This window comes from Alnus glutinosa, chromosome 4 (genome assembly GCF_958979055.1).
Source record: "Alnus glutinosa chromosome 4, dhAlnGlut1.1, whole genome shotgun sequence".
NCBI classification, from domain to species: Eukaryota; Viridiplantae; Streptophyta; class Magnoliopsida; order Fagales; family Betulaceae; genus Alnus; species Alnus glutinosa.
In genome coordinates, this window is record NC_084889.1 from 27,480,746 (window position 1) to 27,490,494 (window position 9,749).

Consider the following 9,749-nt stretch of genomic DNA (forward strand, 5'->3'; position numbering starts at 1 on the left):
TGACATTCAGTCTAAGAGATTAGAGATTGCACGGTATCAGAGCTTAGGGTATAAATTAAGTGAAACTACTACGTGTGGTCTATCACCCTGAGATTTGCCACGCTATGTGCACCAAGAGTTAATCAAATGACTTAAATAGATTCATTGAGTAACAACATCTTGAGAATAGGCCCTTTGGAATTACGCATAACCTTAGCTTATAGAGCATAATTGTACGCAAGGACGAGGAGTAACAATATTAAAATCTTCAAACATTCAAAAAAAAAAAAATTAAAAAAAAAAAAAAAACAAAAATCCCATATGAAATTCAACCCAGAAGAAATGATATACTTTTGGATCCAAAATGGTCCGGTCAACATAACTTGACAACTCAAACACACAATAGTAGAAATTATTTAGTAAAGCGTCCATGATTATTATTCCAGAATTTTTTTTTTTTTTTTTTAAAAAAAAAAAAAAGAAAAACATTATTTGAAACAAAAGACAATTGAGAACTTTAATGCATGTAACACATCCGAGTCTCGTGCGTTGCTATAAAAAGCCTCCGGTTGAATCTAAAACAGAGCATGATCAAGATGTAAGTGTGGAATTCAGTTCAATAAATAAAGTGTATAGTAAAAAAAGTGGAAATATTAATTTGTCAATGAAAACTAGAATAATACAAACATGCATTTCAACAATTACCAATTGTAAGTATATATAATATATAGTTATATACTGATAATTGTTGTCTAAGACAGTCATAAAAATATATATTTAGCATTGTGTTAAATATTGAAATTACTAATTAAATTAAGAATTCCATAAATTAGAAAACTTGTATAAATCAATTTCTAGTACACGTTAAGATTCATGCGGAAGAAACAATGTTGAGTGTTTCACTATGAATAAAAATAAATATTCATAATAAACGCTCTATTGCCGCCTTCAAAATTAATAATGTAAAAGTCGAAGATGCATCTTTTAAGACATTTTAGAATATCGATATGGATTATGGATACATTTTTCATGCATATATACGTGCATTCTTTCACTAAACAGAGATAGGGAGAGAGTAGTTAAGAAATCTTTACCGGATCTAAAATTGGAGATCATGGATTGTTTGGGTGGCTCTTATTAGGATGTTTCTTGACATGCCTTTTATAACAGGCTTCCAAACAACGTGCTAAAGGCTTATTATGTTCATAGCGGTCTACCCAGCAAGCACTTATGCAATTTTGAAGAAAAATTGAATGCTCAATTGTGTGTTGGCAAAGTATAAAACCAATAAAGAGACAATCACCGTAGGCAAGTTCATGGTCATGAATTGGCTTGTTGCTTTGCTCACAATCTTCAAATACTTTTTCAATGCAACTATGCAATGTTGGCTTTGGCTCTTGATGCCCTGGCTTCTGGGCCTCATCAAGTTCAGAGAAATGAGGAATCATGATCGGAACTGAATGAGGAAAAGAGGTAGCAGGGCCAAGATTATTAGCTTGTATTTTAACCACAGTGAGGATATAAAACCCTATCATAATGACCATAAGTACTCCAATACATTTCCTAACCATCTCACTTCTCAAATATTAGAAGGCAAGGCTTAAAAGGCCTTTAACCCTTTAAAGGCAATTGAATGAAAAGACACCCTTTGGTTAAAGATAATTTAGTCTAAGAATTGATTTTTTCTTCCATTAATTTTATTGACACAAGTTTTTTTTTAGTAGTTGGAACTTTCAAAAGTATGAACCTTTTTTCAATTGAATGACTTTTAGTTCAAGTAATAACTTTTGGCAAGATCACAAGGTTTCATACTAATTTTTTATGTTAACATTTTATATTTAGCAAAAGTGAACGAACGCTACTTAAAAACGAAAATGACTCTTCTGTTCAGAAATAAAATGTTCCAAATGTTCCTAGAAATTATTTCTCCCATTGGACTATTTGCATCAAATACGAGCCAGCAAAGGGATACCTTCGTGTCATTAGTCTTTTTTCAATATAGCCTATTTATCATTGCTTGGTCATTACTAATGTGCAACGGCTTTCGCGCCACTCAATCCGTTGCTTGTTTAGACTCATTACGTTGTTCAATGACTTCTAAGTAACACCTTTTGGCAAGGATCACAAGGTTTCATACTAATTTTTTATGTTAATATGTTATATTTAGCAAAAGTAAACGAACACTACTTGAAAATGAAAACGGCTCTTTTGTTCAGAAATGAAATGTTCCAAATGTACATTGAAATTCTTGCTCCCATTCTACTATTTGCAACAAATACGAGCCAACAAAGGGATTCGTTGCATGTTTAGACGCATTACGTTGTTCAATGACTTTTAGTTCAAGTAACACCTTTTGGCAAGGATCACAAGGTTTCATACTATTTTTTTTTTATTTTTTTTTTTATTTTTTTTTTTTATGTTAACATGTTGTATTTAGCAAAAGTAAATGAACAAGCGAAATGCAATGATCCAATGGCTACAATATGTCAGACTAATGAACCCATTTAAAAATGTTTTGAATGAAAATATTTATTCAAAAACTGTGATAAATACATCATATTGGAATAATGAAATCGAAATGATCTTATTATTCATCTATGAAAAGAGAATATGGAAGTTATTATTAAAATGGGCACATTTTGTTTTGGGAAAAAAAATGCTTTTGACAATTATGAAGAGACAATAGAGCAAATGAATAAATTAACTTGATCACATTAAGATATATGGCTTTGGTTGGGAATAAATATATTGATTCAATGCTTAAGCAATGCAAAATGCTATATTGTATGTAAGATGCCTAAAGAAAGTTTTATTTCAAATGAAATGGTTACAAAAGGTAACATTTGATAGGAAAAATGGCATTGAGGATTATGAAGAGACATCTGAACATAATATAATATATCAACTTGATCACATTCAGTTATATGACTTTGGAGATGGATGAAATGTATTTAAATTGAGAGTTATTTATATATGGAAATTCATCTTCCCAACATGTCCGGAAGGCCCAGCGAACGCAAGTCACAGAGAGTTCCTGCCTGCAAGGATGTCCGAACGCAGAAGTGAAGACTGGGGACAGAGAAGATTTTCCATCCAGGTGTCCGGACGCTAGGTCAGCCTGTCCGGACGCTTTTCAGCAAAATATTCACTTACAGCTACCTGTCCAGACGGGCGATGACCTATCCGGTTGCCGCTGCCTAGAAATCCATTCATGACTAGAATTAGGATTTCTAGAGCCTATTTAAAAGGGCTTCTAGGCAGTATTATTGAAAGAATTCCTGTAGAGAATTCTAGTGTGCTAAGAGAAGATTATATAGGCATAAACGTTCTTATGTATTTCTCTTAGAGTTTTATTTATGTTGTAACTGTTCAACCGTTGAAGAGTTCAAAAGAGTGACTACTGCAAATGGTTATGAGTTCAAGAGAGTGACTACTGCAAATGGTTATGAGTACAAACTTCTTATAACTAGCTATTTCTTCTGATAGTTGATTTCCTAGGTTTGGCTGCTCCAGAGAGTTTCCACTTCGTAACCAAATATTTGTGTTATTTATCTTTACTGCTTTACATATTTGGTTATTTGTTTGGTTGCAGTTATTTAGGAGTCTAGATTTATTTTCAATTTGTATCAAAGTGGGTTCACTTTTGGATTAATTTCCTGAGTGTTATCCTAGGCTCTGTTTTTATAATGTCTAATTTCTATGATTCTGACAGTAGGGAATTAGAAGAAAAAGATGAACTCCAGAGTATTTACCATAAATTGTCTAAGAAATGTACTAAATTTAGAGATTCAAATAACCAACATCTGAAAAGACTTAAAGAATTTGAAACTGAAAGAGTTAAATTAATTGAAAAGATTAAGTCTTTGGAAGATGCTTTGTATGAATCAAAAAATCCTTTGGGAAATCCTTCTAAATCCGAATCGAGTGTCGATAAAGTTACTACTTCTCCTACTCATGCTTCTTCTACTTCTAGAATCATGTTTGTTAAGCCTAGCATGTCTAATAATCAAACTCATGTAAATTGTGGGGACAAAGGGAAAAGTATCAGTATGTATAATCATAGAGAATTTGAATCTAAAATCCATGTCAAGAAACAATCTAAGTCTAGATTCATTCCTACATGTCATCAATGTGGTCTTGTTGGTCATATCTGACCAAATTGTTTTCAGATACGTTCTCAAAATCTTTTGGCTAAAAAGCATGTTCCTAGGAAAGATGAACCAGGGTTTGAGAATCAAGTAAAAGCACTAAGTGAACAAGTAAAAATTATAAGTGAAAAATTGGTGACTCTTACTTATGATGAAAAGATTTCTGCTATGTTGAGTAATAAGATTGATAAGAAAAATACCAAGGATAAACAAGTTTGGGTTAAAAAGGAAGATCACCTCTACTTAGTTGTTCATACTACCTTAAATGTGCTTGATACTTGTCTATAGTATTTGGATAGTGGATGCTCTAAACTTATGACAGATCATAAGACTCTTCTTAAAAAACTCAAGATGGGCATAGGTGGAAAGATCACCTATGGAGATGGCAATCAATCCAAGGTCATCGAAAAGGGCCTTATCGAAATTCCTGGATTTCCTATTTCTCAAGAAGCATTGTATGTGGAGGGACTCAAAGCAAACTTACTCAGGATCAGTCAATTCTATGACAATGACCTTATGGTGTAGTTCTCAAAGAAAGAATGCAATATCTTTGATTGAAATGGCAAGTGGCTGATAGGTGGAGAAAGAACTACAGATAACTATTATGGCCTTTCTAGCCTTACTTAAGAGCCTCAAATCACATGCAACAAGGCGACAGTTGATAATAATGAGCTTTGGCATCAACGATTGGGGCACTTAAATTACAACGATCTGATCAAGATTGCTAAAAAAGAAGTGATCAGGGACTTGCCCAAGATAAACATAATTGAAAAGGGAGTATGTGGACCATGTCAGTTGGGGAAGCAAACTCGGACAGCTCATCAAAAAACTTCAGGTATTCTTACTTCCAAAAATTTAGAACTGCTTCATATGGATCTCATGGGTCTTAGGGTGCATTTGGGATTGCGATTTGTCAAGAATAATATGCGACGATTTTAAAAGAAATCGCAAAACGTGGGGTGTTTGGGATTGAGAGTTGAAATCGCATTTTCTAAAATCGTGGAAAAATCTGCGATTTCTAGCAGTAGGCTAGGGGGTGCTTAATTGAAAAGGCGCGAATTTAAACCAAAATCACGATTTCGCATAGCAAATATTTGGCGCAACAGTTATCAAATTTTCGAGCGGGAAGGAAATTGAATAGACAGGATTGATCACTATGCACTGCAGTGCACGGTGATTGATCGATCACTGTGTATTGCGGTGAACATTGAATATATTACTGTTCACTAAACAATGAACGTACCACGGTGAACAGTTATCAATCAATGTTCACTGAATAGTAATTGGCACAGTGATAGATAACTGCACTCTGCGTAGAACAGTGATCAATCATTGTTCACTCAGTGCACTACAGTGAACAGTGATTGATCATTGTTCACTCTGTGCACTGTAGTGAACAGTAATTGATCACTGTTCAATCTGCGCAATAAATTGAGAAAGTACTGTGTTGTTTACTGTAGAAGAAATTATAGCTTACTGTTTATTGTATTGTGAATAATCACTGTATAACGATTGACTAGAGAGATATGGCTTATTTCTAAGCAACTATAAAAAATAAATAAATAAATAAATAAATAAAAAAGTAAACTGAAAAACGTTACTCTTACAGGTGTATGGCATTTGTTGTTGATAAAGAGACTTGAGAAAACAAATCAGTACCACTCATCCAATTAAAACCAAATATTTCTCTAAAAAAAAGTTTTATTTCCATGAATACAAATAATTATATATTGATTTTACGTAGTGTAGGAACTTTTTTTTTTTTGTTTTTTAATGAATATAGTGTAGAGTAGAAACATTACAAGCGTAAAAAAGACAAAAAGAAGAAGAAGTGTGACTAAGAATTTTAAGCTACCGTTAGAGATTAGCCTTAAAGAATATTTAGAGATGATATAATAGGCATTTTCAGTGATCATGCCTGTTTTATTAGATTTAAGAATGTTATGGAATTGTGTTTTAAAAAAAATTCTCATTGTTATATGTTAGTGTTCCAACCTGACTTTAAAATTATAATTTTGTAGATGGATAATAAACGTATGAACTCCAATCCCAACCCTGAATCAAAACAAAGTAACTCAAACGCTAGAGCTCTTTGGAGAGTCCAATTTACTAGAATCTTTTGTGAAGTCTATGTGGATGAGGTGTTTCAGGGTAATTGACCAAATACCCACTTCACAAAAATAGGTTGGAGGAACATTGAAGCGGCATTTAAAAATAAGACCGGTAAGTCTTGGGAATATTATAAGTTCAAAAATAAGTGGGATACATTGAAGAAAGATTGGATTCTTTGGAACAAATTGAAAGGAAGTGAAACTGGATGGCATGGGAAGCAGCCAAAGGAACAATAGCTGCAACAAATGAATGGTGGGATAGGAAGTTAAAGGTGTGTTTCTCATAACCATTTTTTTTTAAAGGAATACTACATATTTTTAGCTATTAATATAGCCATTTGAATTATGTAGGAGGTTCCTGATGCTTCAAAATTCCGGGAAAAAGGTTTATAGAACCTTCATTTATTAGACATTTTGTTCAAAGATACTGCGGCCACATGAGAAATGTCTTGGACCCCCTCTTTGGGTGTTTTTCCTACTAATTTTGAGACTCTCGTGGATGTGTCATGTGACTCTTCTAGTGAGCCGAGTCTTCAAAATGGTCATGATGATATTGAGATACTTAGTCATACACAACCACCTAATTCTACACAATTACCTAATCCTACACAGCCACCCCAAGAAAAGAGAAAGAAACAAGTAGCTACTTGCAAAGTCTAGAGAAGAAAGGAGGAACGATGTCAAAGCTGATACATGAGCTTAGTCGTATCAGTGATGCTGTAGAGTTAAAGAGGTCAACAGTTCAGGGAATTCAAGTAGCAGTATTCGTGATGTCATGGAGAGTGTGTGCGCCTTAGATGGTGTTGAGGAGGGTTCAGATCTCCATCATATGGCAAATCGTATTTTTCAGAATAGAGAGAAATGAGATATGTTTGTTATTATGTAGCTTATGTTTCTAAAAGATGAAGCTGCATTGTTGGGGGGACGCCACTTATCTATTTGATTAGCAAGTGAATAAACTATTTGTTTTTTTTTTTTTAATGTTAAGAAAAAAATGTTTCGACTATGTGATTTTATTTTCTCCACTTGCTGTAGTTTATATTATTTTATATTTGAACAATGTGATTTTGTAGATTGTGATTGTTGAACAATTTCTCCAAAACATTTAGTTTGTAATGTTCTATCTTATTAATTGTTATTTTTTTTAGATTTCATATACATGGACTGTGATGACTATATGGATTATGGTAATGATGATCATTGCCATGATAATGACAAGAATGATGATGAATTTTACCATCTTGTTTCTGCTGGATGTTGTGTAGTATTGGCATATTCCATTAAACACATTGATAAACAACCTTCTAGAAAATTATGAAGAAACTGGGTATAGGTGGTTAATACATACATTAACTGGTAATGAGACAAAATGTCATGATATGTTTAGAATGAAACCATGTGTTTTCTTTCAATTATGTAATGTTCTACAACATATATATGGACTTCAGCACACGAGGCAAATTAGACTAAAAGAGTTAGTAGGTATATGTTTGATGACACTTGCACAAGGATCGTGTAATAGATTGGTTCAAAAAAGATTTCAACATTCTAGTGAGACTATACACAGACATTTGCATAAAGTTATAAAAGTGCTTAACCTAATGGCAATGGATCTCATCAAACCTTCTGACCCTACATTCAATGAAGTTCCAAAAAAAAATTCGACATCATCCATTGTATTGGTCACATTTTAAGGTACTTATTTTATTTATTCATTAGTATTACTCTATTTATGCTTACCATTTGTTAAAGTAATTTAGTAAGTATATAAATTTAACGAAATTTGTATTTTAGGATTGTGTTGGTGTCATTGATGGAACACATGTCCCAGCTACTATTAGAGAAGATAAGAAAATTTCATACGTTGGAAGAAAGGAAACAATAACTCAAAATGTTATGGCGGCATGCGATTTTGATTTACTTTTCACATTTATCAGGGCAGGATGGGAAGGTGCAGCAAATGATACACATATTTTTCTAGATGCAATTCGTAGTCCATTAGCCAACTTTCCAAAACCACCACCAGGTATAGTATTTTTCTTTTCTTATTTATTATGCATGCATATCTTATAGATGATTATTATTATCATGTGTAGGAAAATATTATTTGGTTGATGATGGCTACCTCTTAATGAAAGGATACTTGACACCTTACAAGGGGGAGAGATATCACTGTTGTGACTTTAAAATTACTCGTAAGTGCACGAATCGTTTGCAATATAGTGTATGTGCAAGTGCGAGGTCGAATTCATAGGGAATTGTGTTGCGAAAATTAATTCTATTTAAACTAATTCTATCTTAACCTAGTTCCAAATTTTTTGGATTTGCTCATGTAAAAATAATAAACAAAATAAAACTGAATTAAAAACAATAGATAAAAAGCACCTTGGTTTCAGAATTCACACTCATCAATCCAAAGCTCATATTCTCATGTTTGCAATAAAATCCTATGCATGTTCTAATTTTCATAAAATTACCTATTGAAAAATTCAATGAATCCATGTTTTTTACAAATCACAATGAATATCCAATTTAATTCAAAATCATCCAATTTATTCGTTTTGACAAACAAATCACAATATATATCCAAAGTAAATCAAAAGATTCAATGTATCTGTTGGATAAAACACATTGAATATTCAACGTTTACGCATATATTAATCGAAACAATCAATTAAAAGAGTTTTAATCTTTTAATTGAATTGAAATGAACATACATTCAGATTATGCGAATAAAACATGAGAATACGAAATCCAACCAATGGTGAGACTTCATCTTCAACCTTAGTTGAGGTTTTAGCATCTCATGACTAAAAACAAAATACTAACTTTTATTAAAAACTAAAAGTCTTACAAAGAAAAATAAAACATACAAAAAGGAAGACTTGCTCTCGGTAGTGGCGGCTGGCTTGCGCCTCTCACCCCCCTCCCAAGTTTACAAAATAAAAGCATGCTTTTTATTGGGTGCTGCTAGGGTTAGAAAAAGAAACTAGACGTCATTTTTTACCCTTGTGTTAAAAAAAAAAAAAAAAACATCTTCTTTGCTTTCTTTGCTCAGTTCACATACACAAGACGTCATTTTTTTTTTCCTTTTTTCTTTTTTTTTTGTAGGTCCCACGTAACAGCAAGCTTGGCTTTCCTCAATTTTTTTTTATCCTTCTTTCATTTCTTTTTTTTTCTTTTTCTTTTTCTTTTTTTCTTTTTTTGTCCTATAGTTAACAACAAGCTTATTGGCTTTCTTCAATTTTCCTCTCTTTTTGGTCTTCTACAAAATATCTCCTTCCTTTTTATTTCCCCCCATTTTTTTTTGCAATTCCACATAAATACTCTCATTTTCTCTCAATGACCTGCAAATACTAAAACACTAAAACTAATCAAAAAAATTAGAAAATAACATTGCTAAAGATTTAACAAATGCAAATTAAGGAGTCAAAATATACAATATTGGCACTTATCAATCACCTTCCAGATTTTCGACGAGCTAGTCGAGGAAATGGGATAGAAGAGAGGT

General features: G+C 32.6%; 1 long non-coding RNA gene across 1 annotated transcript; it reads right to left on the minus strand.

Moving 5' to 3' along the window:
* Nucleotides 1-301: 301 nt before the first annotated feature.
* On the minus strand, nucleotides 302-1,701 carry LOC133867408 (uncharacterized). Its single transcript, XR_009900050.1, has 2 exons — nucleotides 1,074-1,701; nucleotides 302-554 (listed from the first exon to the last, which is right to left on the minus strand). It is a non-coding gene; the product is annotated as an uncharacterized LOC133867408 (long non-coding RNA).
* Nucleotides 1,702-9,749: the final 8,048 nt, after the last annotated feature.